Here is a 12,500-nt window from a genome sequence, read left to right as displayed (position 1 = left end):
GCCAACGGTTCTGGTGCAGGAGGACAGTCTGAGAAGGGCGTGGCCAGCCGTTCTGGTGCAGGAGGCTCATCTGTGTGTGTTATAATACCCCATCTTTCCTGTACTCCCCAGGCTATTTCTGTTCTCGTCCCAAATGGCACCCTATTCCCTATATAGAGAGCCCTATGGAACCCTATTCCCTATATAGTACACTACTTTAGACCAGAGCCCTATAGAACCCTATTCCCTATATAGTGCACTACTTTATATCAGAGCCGTATGGAACCCTATTCCCTATATAGTACACTACTTTAGACCAGAGCCCTATAGAACCCTATTCCCTATATATAGTGCACTACTTTAGACCAGAGCCCTATGGAACCCTATTCCCTATATAGTGCACTACTTTAGACCAGAGCCATAGAGAACCCTATACCCTATATATAGTGCACTACTTTAGACCAGAGCCCAATGGAACCCTATTCCCTATATATAGTGCACTACTTTAGATCAGAGCCCATTGATAAGAATCCTAATGGCCCTGGTCTAAAGTAGTGCACTACATAGGGAATAGGGTGCCATAGGGCCCTGGGCTAAAGTAGTGCACTATATATAGGAAATAGGGTTCTATTTGGGACGTAAGCTAACTCTCCATGCATTACACAGCAGCACAATGCAAGTATCACATAAATATATATATGTCTCCCATTCAGGCTTTTTGTTCTGGGGACCTGAGGTAGTGCACTATATATATAAGGAATAGGGTTCTCTAAAAGTAGTGAGGACCTGAGGTAGTGCACTATATATATAAGGAATAGGGTTCTCTAAAAGTAGTGAGGACCTGAGGTAGTGCACTATATATATAAGGAATAGGGTTCTCTAAAAGTAGTGAGGACCTGAGGTAGTGCACTATATATATAAGGAATAGGGTTCTCTAAAAGTAGTGAGGACCTGAGGTAGTGCACTATATATATAAGGAATAGGGTTCTCTAAAAGTAGTGAGGACCTGAGGTAGTGCACTATATATATACCTGAGGTAGTGCACTATATATATATAGGAATAGGGTTCTCTAAAAGTAGTGAGGACCTGAGGTAGTGCACTATATATATAAGGAATAGGGTTCTCTAAAAGTAGTGAGGACCTGAGGTAGTGCACTATATATATAAGGAATAGGGTTCTCTAAAAGTAGTGAGGACCTGAGGTAGTGCACTATATATATAAGGAATAGGGTTCTCTAAAAGTAGTGAGGACCTGAGGTAGTGCACTATATATATAAGGAATAGGGTTCTCTAAAAGTAGTGAGGACCTGAGGTAGTGCACTATATATATAAGGAATAGGGTTCTCTAAAAGTAGTGAGGACCTGAGGTAGTGCACTATATATATAAGGAATAGGGTTCTCTAAAAGTAGTGAGGACCTGAGGTAGTGCACTATATATATAAGGAATGGGGTTCTCTAAAAGTAGTGAGGACCTGAGGTAGTGCACTATATATATAAGGAATAGGGTTCTCTAAAAGTAGTGAGGACCTGAGGTAGTGCACTATATATATAAGGAATAGGGTTCTCTAAAAGTAGTGAGGACCTGAGGTAGTGCACTATATATATAAGGAATAGGGTTCTCTAAAAGTAGTGAGGACCTGAGGTAGTGCACTATATATATAAGGAATAGGGTTCTCTAAAAGTAGTGAGGACCTGAGGTAGTGCACTATATATATAAGGAATAGGGTTCTCTAAAAGTAGTGAGGACCTGAGGTAGTGCACTATATATATAAGGAATAGGGTTCTCTAAAAGTAGTGAGGACCTGAGGTAGTGCACTATATATATAAGGAATAGGGTTCTCTAAAAGTAGTGAGGACCTGAGGTAGTGCACTATATATATAAGGAATAGGGTTCTCTAAAAGTAGTGAGGACCTGAGGTAGTGCACTATATATATAAGGAATAGGGTTCTCTAAAAGTAGTGAGGACCTGAGGTAGTGCACTATATATATAAGGAATAGGGTTCTCTAAAATTAGTGAGGACCTGAGGTAGTGCACTATATATATAAGGAATAGGGTTCTCTAAAAGTAGTGAGGACCTGAGGTAGTGCACTATATATATAAGGAATAGGGTTCTCTAAAAGTAGTGAGGACCTGAGGTAGTGCACTATATATATAAGGAATAGGGTTCTCTAAAAGTAGTGAGGACCTGAGGTAGTGCACTATATATATAAGCAATAGGGTTCTCTAAAAGTAGTGAGGACCTGAGGTAGTGCACTATATATATAAGGAATAGGGTTCTCTAAAAGTAGTGAGGACCTGAGGTGGGAATTCTCCGTATTCTGGTTTTCCTTTGCCCTCCTTCTCTGTGTTAAAGGGGTATGGTTTCAGGATCCTGGATTTGTCCTCCTTCACTGGTCTGGAGGGCAACTGGTTTCAGGATCCTGGCTCTGTCCTCCTTCTACTGGTCTGGAGGGTCAACTGGTTTCAGGATCCTGGCTCTGCCCTCCTTCTACTGGTCTGGAGGGTCTAACTGGTTTCAGGATCCTGGCTCTGCCCTCTTCTACTGGTCTGGAGGGTCTAACTGGTTTCAGGATCCTGGCTCTGCCCTCCTTCTACTGGTCTGGAGGGTCTAACTGGTTTCAGGATCCTGGCTCTGTCCTCCTTCTACTGGTCTGGAGGGTCTAACTGGTTTCAGGATCCTGGCTCTGTCCTCCTTCTACTGGTCTGGAGGGTCTAACTGGTTTCAGGATCCTGGCTCTGTCCTCCTTCTACTGGTCTGGAGGGTCTAACTGGTTTCAGGATCCTGGCTCTGCCCTCCTTCTACTGGTCTGGAGGGTCTAACTGGTTTCAGGATCCTGGCTCTGTCCTCCTTCTACTGGTCTGGAGGGTCTAACTGGTTTCAGGATCCTGGCTCTGTCCTCCTTCTACTGGTCTGGAGGGTCTAACTGGTTTCAGGATCCTGGCTCTGTCCTCCTTCTACTGGTCTGGAGGGTCTAACTGGTTTCAGGATCCTGGCTCTGTCCTCCTTCTACTGGTCTGGAGGGTCTAACTGGTTTCAGGATCCTGACTCTGTCCTCCCTCTACTGGTCTGGAGGGTCTAACTGGTTTCAGGATCCTGACTCTGTCCTCCTTCTGCTGGTCTGGAGGGTCTAACTGGTTTCAGGATCCTGGCTCTGTCCTCCTTCTACTGGTCTGGAGGGTCTAACTGGTTTCAGGATCTTGGCTCTGCCCTCCTTCTACTGGTCTGGAGGGTCTAACTGGTTTCAGGATCCTGGCTCTGTCCTCCTTCTACTGGTCTGGAGGGTCTAACTGGTTTCAGGATCCTGGCTCTGTCCTCCTTCTACTGGTCTGGAGGGTCTAACTGGTTTCAGGATCCTGGCTCTGTCCTCCTTCTACTGGTCTGGAGGGTCTAACTGGTTTCAGGATCCTGGCTCTGTCCTCCTTCTGCTGGTCTGGAGGTTCTAACTGGTTTCAGGATCCTGGCTCTGTCCTCCTTCTACTGGTCTGGAGGGTCTAACTGGTTTCAGGATCCTGGCTCTGCCCTCCTTCTACTGGTCTGGAGGGTCTAACTGGTTTCAGGATCCTGACTCTGTCCTCCTTCTACTGGTCTGGAGGGTCTAACTGGTTTCAGGATCCTGACTCTGTCCTCCTTCTGCTGGTCTGGAGGGTCTAACTGGTTTCAGGATCCTGGCTCTGTCCTCCTTCTACTGGTCTGGAGGGTCTAACTGGTTTCAGGATCTTGGCTCTGCCCTCCTTGAACTGTCTGGAGGGTCTAACTGGTTTCAGGATCCTGGCTCTGTCCTCCTTCTACTGGTCTGGAGGGTCAAACTGGTTTCAGGATCCTGGCTCTGTCCTCCTTCTACTGGTCTGGAGGGTCTAACTGGTTTCAGGATCCTGGCTCTGCCCTCCTTCTGCTGGTCTGGAGGGTCTAACTGGTTTCAGGATCCTGGCTGGAGTCCTCCTATCTGCTGGTCTGGAGGGTCTAACTGGTTTCAGGGCCCTCCTTCTACTGGTCTGGAGGGTCTAACTGGTTTCAGGATCCTGGCTCTGTCCTCCTTCTGCTGGTCTGGATCTAACTGGTTTCAGGATCCTGGCTCTGAGTCTGCTGGTCTGGAGGGTCTAACTGGTTTCAGGATCCTGGCTCTGTCCTCCTTCTACTGGTCTGGAGGGTCTACTGGTTTCAGGATCCTGGCTCTGTCCTCCTTCTGCTGGTCTGGAGGGTCTACTGGTTTCAGGATCCTGGCTCTGCCCTCCTTCTACTGGTCTGGAGGGTCTAACTGGTTTCAGGATCCTGGCTCTGTCCTCCTTCTGCTGGTCTGGAGGGTCTAACTGGTTTCAGGATCCTGGCTCTGCCCTCCTTCACTGGTCTGGAGGGTCTAACTGGTTACAGGATCCTGGCTCTGTCCTCCTTCACTGGTCTGGAGGGTCTAACTGGTTTCAGGATCCTGGCTCAGCCCTCCTTCTACTGGTCTGGAGGGTCTAACTGGTTACAGGATCCTGACTCTGTCCTCCTTCTACTGGTCTGGAGGGTCTAACTGGTTTCAGGATCCTGGCTCTGCCCTCCTTCTACTGGTCTGGAGGGTCTAACTGGTTTCAGGATCCTGACTCTGTCCTCCTTCTACTGGTCTGGAGGGTCTAACTGGTTTCAGGATCATGACTCTGTCTCTCTCTCTCTGTCTCTCAACTCAAATCAAATTTCATTAGTCAAGTGCGCCGAATACAATAGGTGTAGACCATACAGTGAAATGCTTAAAAAAATAAGAAATAAAAGTAACAAATAATTAAAGAGCAGCAGTAAAATAACACTGTGGAGACTATATACAGGGGCGTACCGGTACAGAGTCAATGTGGAGGCTATATACAGGGCGTACCGGTAGAGAGTCAATGTGGAGGCTATATACAGGGGGTACCGGTACAGAGTCAATGTGGAGGCTATATACAGGGCGTACCGGTAGAGAGTCAATGTGGAGGCTATATACAGGGGGTACCGGTACAGAGTCAATGTGGAGGCTATATACAGGGGTACCGGTACAGAGTCAATGTGGAGGCTATATACAGGGGGTACCGGTACAGAGTCAATGTGGAGGCTATATACAGGGGGTACCGGTACAGAGTCAATGTGGAGGCTATATACAGGGGTACTGGTACAGAGTCAATGTGGAGGCTATATACAGGGGTACTGGTACAGAGTCAATGTGGAGGCTATATACAGGGGGTACCGGTACAGAGTCAATGTGGAGGCTATATACAGGGGGTACTGGTACAGAGTCAATGTGGAGGCTATATACAGGGGGTACTGGTACAGAGTCAATGTGGAGGCTATATACAGGGGGTACTGGTACAGAGTCAATGTGGAGGCTATATACAGGGGGTACTGGTACAGAGTCAATGTGGAGGCTATATACAGGGGGTACCGGTACAGAGTCAATGTGGAGACTATATACAGGGGGTACCGGTACAGAGTCAATGTGGAGGCTATATACAGGGGGTACTGGTACAGAGTCAATGTGGAGGCTATATACAGGGGGTACTGGTACAGAGTCAATGTGGAGGCTATATACAGGGGTACTGGTACAGAGTCAATGTGGAGGCTATATACAGGGGTACCGGTACAGAGTCAATGTGGAGGCTATATACAGGGGGTACTGGTACAGAGTCAATGTGGAGGCTATATACAGGGGGTACTGGTACAGAGTCAATGTGGAGGCTATATACAGGGGTACCGGTACAGAGTCAATGTGGAGGCTATATACAGGGGGTACCGGTACAGAGTCAATGTGGAGGCTATATACAGGGGGTACCGGTACAGAGTCAATGTGGAGGCTATATACAGGGGGTACTGGTACAGAGTCAATGTGGAGGCTATATACAGGGGTACTGGTACAGAGTCAATGTGGAGGCTATATACAGGGGTACCGGTACAGAGTCAATGTGGAGGCTATATACAGGGGGTACCGGTACAGAGTCAATGTGGAGGCTATATACAGGGGGTACTGGTACAGAGTCAATGTGGAGGCTATATACAGGGGGTACTGGTACAGAGTCAATGTGGAGGCTATATACAGGGGGTACTGGTACAGAGTCAATGTGGAGGCTATATACAGGGGTTACCGGTACAGAGTCAATGTGGAGACTATATACAGGGGGTACTGGTACAGAGTCAATGTGGAGGCTATATACAGGGTGTACCAGTACAGAGTCAATGTGGAGACTATATACAGGGGGGTACTGGTACAGATTCAATGTGGAGACTATATACAGGGGGTACCGGTACAGAGTCAATGTGGAGACTATATACAGGGTGTACCGGTACAGAGTCAATGTGGAGACTATATACAGGGGGTACCGGTACAGAGTCAATGTGGAGACTATATACAGGGGGTACTGGTACAGAGTCAATGTGGAGACTATATACAGGGGTACTGGTACAGAGTCAATGTGGAGGCTATATACAGGGTGTACCGGTACAGAGTCAATGTGGAGGCTATATACAGGGGGTACCGGTACAGAGTCAATGTGGAGTCTATGTTTTATACAGTTTTAATTGGGGGTACGGTACAGAGTCAATGTGGAGTTTATATACAGGGGTACTGGTACAGAGTCAATGTGGAGACTATATACAGGGGTACTGGTACAGAGTCAATGTGGAGGCTATATACAGGGTGTACCGGTACAGAGTCAATGTGGAGGCTATATACAGGGGTACTAGGTACAGAGTCAATGTGGAGACTATATACAGGGGGTACCGGTACAGAGTCAATGTGGAGTTTATATACAGGGGGGTACCGGTACAGAGTCAATGTGGAGACTATATACAGGGGGTACCAGTACAGAGTCAATGTGGAGACTATATACAGGGTGTTCGGTACTAGAGTCAATGTGGAGGCTATAACAGGGGGTACCTCACAGAGTCAGGTGTGGAGACTATATACAGGGGATCAACCGGTACAGAGTCAATGTGGAGACTATATACAGGGTACCAGTACAGGGAGTCAATGTGGAGACTATGTACAGGGGGTACCGGTACAGAGTCAATGTGGAGACTATATACAGGGGTACCTCACAGAGTCATGTGAGACTATATACAGGGAGCCAGCACAGAGTCAATGTGGAGACTATATACAGGTGTTCTCCGGTCAGAGTCCATGTGGAGGCTATATACAGGGGTACCTCACAGAGTCAATGTGGAGACTATATACAGTAGCCAGTAGAGAGTCAATGTGGAGGCTATATACAGGGGGTACTGGTACAGAGTCAATGTGGAGACTATATACAGGGGTGTACAGAGTCAATCTGGAGGCCATACAGGGGATCAACAGAGTCACCTGTGGAGGCTATCTACCGGTACAGAGTCAATGTGGAGGCTATATACAGGGGTACTGGCCACAGAGTCAATGTGGAGGCTATATCAGGTGTACTAGGCCACAGAGTCAATGTGGAGGCTATATCAGGTGTTCTCCGGTACAGAGTCAATGTGGAGGCTATATACAGGGGTACTGGTACAGAGTCAATGTGGAGGAGCAACCCCTACCTCACCTGTACTATATACAGGGGGTACTGGTACAGAGTCAACCCCTGGAGGCTCACCTATACAGGTGTACTGGTACAGAGTCAGCAGGAGACTATCACCTACAGGGGTACTGGTACAGAGTCAATGTGGAGACTATATGTCAGGTGTTCTCGGTACAGAGTCAGCAGACTATCAACCCCACCTCACCTGTACAGTGTTCAATGTGGAGCCAGCAGGGGTACTGGTACAGAGTCACCTGTCAGGTGACTCCTCTAGGGCCAGCAGAGTCAACCCCTGGAGACTCACCTGTCAGGGGTACTGGTACAGAGTCCAGCAGGCTATCAACAGGGTACCTCACCTGTACAGAGTGTTCTGGAGGCTAGAGCCAGCAGGGATCAACCCCTACCTCACCTGTCAGGTGTTCTCCTCAGAGCCAGCAGAGTCAACCCCTGGAGTTCACCTATACAGGTGTTCTCCGGTACAGAGTCATGTGGAGACTATATACAGGGTACTGGTACAGAGTCAATGTGGAGGCTATACCTACAGGTGTACCGGTACAGAGCCAGCAGACATCAACCTCACCTATATACAGGGGTTCAGGTGTTCTCCTACAGAGCCAGGAGACTATATCAGGGGGTACCGGTACAGAGTCAATGTGGAGTTTATAGGGGGTACCGGTACAGAGTCAATGTGGAGACTATCACAGGGGGTACCTCACAGAGTCAATGTGGAGACTATATACAGGGTGTTACAGGTACAGAGTCAATGGGAGGCTATCACCAGGGGGCACAGTACAGAGTCAATGCTGTAGACTATGGCAGGGGCCTGTAGAGGTAAAGTCATGTGGAGTACAGGGGTACTGGTACAGAGTCAATGTGGAGACTATATACAGGGGTACCGGTACAGAGTCAATCTGGAGACTATATACAGGGGTACCGGTACAGAGTCAATGTGGTGACTATATACAGGGGTACCGGTACAGAGTCAATGTGGAGACTATATACAGGGGGTACCGGTACAGAGTCAATGTGGAGGCTATATACAGGGGTACCGGTACAGAGTCAATGTGGAGACTATATACAGGGGTACCGGTACAGAGTCAATGTGGAGGCTATATCAGGGGTAGTAACAGAGTCAATGTGGAGACTATATCAAGAGTAGGAACAGAGTCAATGTGGACCTATATCAGGGGGAGAGGAACCAGAGTCATGTATCCTCTATCTACAGGGGTACAGGGTACAAGTCATTACCTCTATCTGTAGAGAGTACCCAGAGTCAATGTGGAGACTATCTGAAGGGGTACCGGTACAGAGTCAATGTGGAGACTATATCAGAGAGTACCAGAGTCAATGTGGACCCTATATCTGAAGGGGTACTGGTACAGAGTCAATGTACCCTCTATAGCCAGCAGGGACCAACAGATTACCCAATGTGAGAGACTATACCCTATCAGAAGTACTGGTACAGAGTAAATGTGGAGGCTATATCTGGGAGGTACCAGTACAGAGTCAATCTGGAGGCTATATGTCAGGTGTCTGGGGCACTGGTACAGAGTCAATGTGGAGGCTATATCAGGGGGGTACTGGTACAGAGTCAATGTGGAGGCTAAACCAGGGGGTACCTCTATCAGAGTCAATGTGGAGGCTATATACAGGGGGACCGGTACAGAACCATGTAGACTATCTGAAGAAATAACCAGAGTCAGGTGTTCTCCTCTAGAGCCAGCAGGATCAACCCCTACCTCACCTGTCAGGTGTTCAAACCATCTAGAGCCAGCAGGGATCAACCCAACCTCACCTGTCAGGTGTTCTCCTCTAGAGCCAGCAGGGATCAACCCCTACCTCACTTGTCAGGTGTTCTCCTCTAGAGCCAGCAGACATCAACCCAACCTCACCTGTCAGGTGTTCTCCTCTGAGAGCCAGAGGGATCAACCATTACCTCACCTGTCAGGTGTTCTCCTCTAGAGCCAGCAGGGATAAACCCCTACCTCATCTGTCAGGTGTTCTCCTCAGAGCCAGCAGACATCAACCTCACCTGTCAGGTGTTCTCCTCTAGAGCCAGCAGGGATCAACCCCTACCTCACCTATCAGGTGTTCTCCTCTAGAGCCAGCAGACATCAACCCCTACCTCACCTGTCAGGTCCAACCATTCTCCTCTATCTGAGCCAACAGACATCAACCATTATCCTCACCTGTCAGGTGTTCTCCTCCATTGCCATCTGAAGAGGATCAAAACCATCACCTGTCAGGTGTTCTCCTCTGAAGAGCCAACAGACATCAACCATTACCCTCACCTGTCAGGTGTTCTCCATCTGAGAGCCAGCAGACATCAACCATTATCCTCACCTGTCAGGTGTTCTCCTCAAACCATTATCCTCTGATCTAGAAGTAGTTCTGAGGAAACCATTAGGTGGTGGAGGAGACAGTGTCCAGGAGGAGCTGTTCGTCTATCTGCCAGGTACTGAGCCATTCTGCTTGGCCAGAAGGGCACAGTGCAGCAGCTCCCGCTCTAGGAGTGGCAGGTTGGCCTGTAGAGGGAAAGACAGTGGTCACCATCGGGAAGTGCTGGGTGCTGACTGACAGACAGTACACAACACAAAACTGTATATTACCTGGCATCATCTGAGATACCACATGGAACAATACCACATCCAGAAATAGTGACTATTATTTAGAGATGTCTAAATGTGGTCTCTGTGTCTCTCAAACATACAGTAACAGATCTCTCATAATCTGAAGAGAGGAACAAATCATTACCCTCTATCTGAAGAGAGGAACCAATCATTATCCTCTATCTGAAGAGATGAACCAATCATTATCCTCTATCTGAAAAGATGACCCAAACCATTAACCTTCATCTGAAGAGAGTACCCAACCATTATCCTCTATCTGAAGAGATGACCCAAACCATTAACCTCTATCTGAAGAGATGACCCAAACCATTACCCTCCATCTGAAGAGTACCCAAACCATTACCCTCTATCTGAAGAGATGACCAAACCATTATCCTTCTGAAGAGAGTACCCAACCATTACCCTCTATCTGAAGAGATGACCCAAACCATTACCCTCTATCTGAAGAGAGGACCAAACCATTACCCTCTATCTGAAGAGATGACCCAAACCATTACCCTCCATCTGAAGAGTACCCAACCATTGTCCTCTATCTGAAGAGAGGACCAAACCATTATCCTCTATCTGAAGAGATGACCCAAACCATTACCCTCTATCTGAAGAGATGACCCAAACCATTACCCTCCATCTGAAGACAGGACCCAAACCATTACCCTCTATCTGAAGAGATGACCCAAACCATTACCCTCTATCTGAAGAGAGGACCCAAACCATTATCCTCTATCTGAAGAGGACCCAAACCATTATCCTCTATCTGAAGAGAGTACCCAAACCATTACCCTCCATCTGAAGAGAGGACCCAAACCATTATCCTCTATCTGAAGAGAGGACCTAAACCATTACCCTCTATCTAAAGAGTACCCAGCCATTACTCTCTATCTGAAGAGTACCCAACCATTATCCTCTATCTGAAGAGTACCCAACCATTACCCTCCATCTGAAGAGAATACCCAACCATTATCCCCAAACCATTCCTTCCATCTGAAGAGCACCTATAAAAACCATTATCCTCAGTGGCGCAGAAATAGTGACTATTATTTAGAGATGTCTAAACTGGTCTCTGTGTCTCTCAAACATACAGTAACAGATCTGGATAATCTGAAAAGAGGAAACAATCATTATCCTCTATCTGAAGAGATGACCCAAACAATTAACCTTCACCTGAAGAGAGAGAACCATTACCCTCTATCTGAAGAGAGGACCCAAACCATGACCCTCTATCTGAAGAGAGGACCCAAACCATTACCCTCCAGCTGAAGAGAGTACCCAACCATTATCCTCTATCTGAAGAGAGTACCCAAACCATTACCCTCCAGCTGAAGAGTACCCAACCATTATCCTCTATCTGAAGAGATGACCTAAACCATTATCCTCTATCTGAAAAGTACCCAACCATTATCCTCTATCTATAATAGAAGAGTACCCAACCATTACCCTCTATCTGAAGAGAGGACCCAACCATCATCCTCTATCTGAAGAGAGGACCCAACCATCATCCTCTATCTGAAGAGAGGACCCAACCATCATCCTCTATCTGAAGAGAGGACCCAACCATCATCCTCTATCTGAAGAGTAGCCAACCAATATCCTCTATCTGAAGAGAATACCCAACCATTACACTCTATCTGAAGAGAGGACCCAACCATTACACTCTATCTGAAGAGAGGACCCAACCATCATCCTCTATCTGAAGAGAGGACCCAACCATCATCCTCTATCTGAAGAGAGGACCCAACCATCATCCTCTATCTGAAGAGAGGACCCAACCATCATCCTCTATCTGAAGAGTAGCCAACCATTACCCTCTATCTGACAGAGAGGACCCAACCATTACACTCTATCTGAAGAGAGGACCCAACCATCATCCTCTATCTGAAGAGAGGACCCAACCATCATCCTCTATCTGAAGAGTAGCCAACCATTACCCTCTATCTGAAGAGAGGACCCAACCATCATCCTCTATCTGAAGAGTAGCCAACCATATAATGGCTATAGGGAATAGGTTGGACATACACTGAGAGGCAGAGTGCCACTAGCTGCCACCATCACAGCTGGTATTCATGTTCACTCTGCTCAGATAATGAGAGAGGGAAGTATGAGAGAGAGAGAGAAAGAGAGACCAGAGAGAGAGAGAGAGAGAGAGAGAGAAGAGAGAGAGAAGAGAAGAGTACAGAGAGAGATAAAGAGATTTGAGAGAGAGAGAGAGTTGATCAGAGAGATGTGAGAGAGAGAGAGAGAAAACAGTGACAACGGATGAAAACCCCCAGCCAAACTAATGCACATTGTTGCAGCTGCGCCAGGTCTCTTCCATCTCTAGCAGGCACCTATAAAAGCCCTGTCCCCGCTCACCACTCCCTGCCATATGGTCTTTGGCATTAAATGCCCGGTAGACGGAGAG

At 47.4% G+C, this 12,500-nt stretch overlaps 1 pseudogene; it reads right to left on the bottom strand.

The window, feature by feature from the left end:
- LOC127909594 (protein CBFA2T1-like) overlaps positions 1-12,500 on the bottom strand; it is a 93,802-nt pseudogene that overhangs the window by 68,709 nt on the left and 12,593 nt on the right.

This window comes from Oncorhynchus keta, chromosome 19 (genome assembly GCF_023373465.1).
Source record: "Oncorhynchus keta strain PuntledgeMale-10-30-2019 chromosome 19, Oket_V2, whole genome shotgun sequence".
In the NCBI taxonomy this organism is placed as follows: domain Eukaryota; kingdom Metazoa; phylum Chordata; class Actinopteri; order Salmoniformes; family Salmonidae; genus Oncorhynchus; species Oncorhynchus keta.
This window is presented reverse-complemented; position numbering and strand designations above follow the sequence as displayed.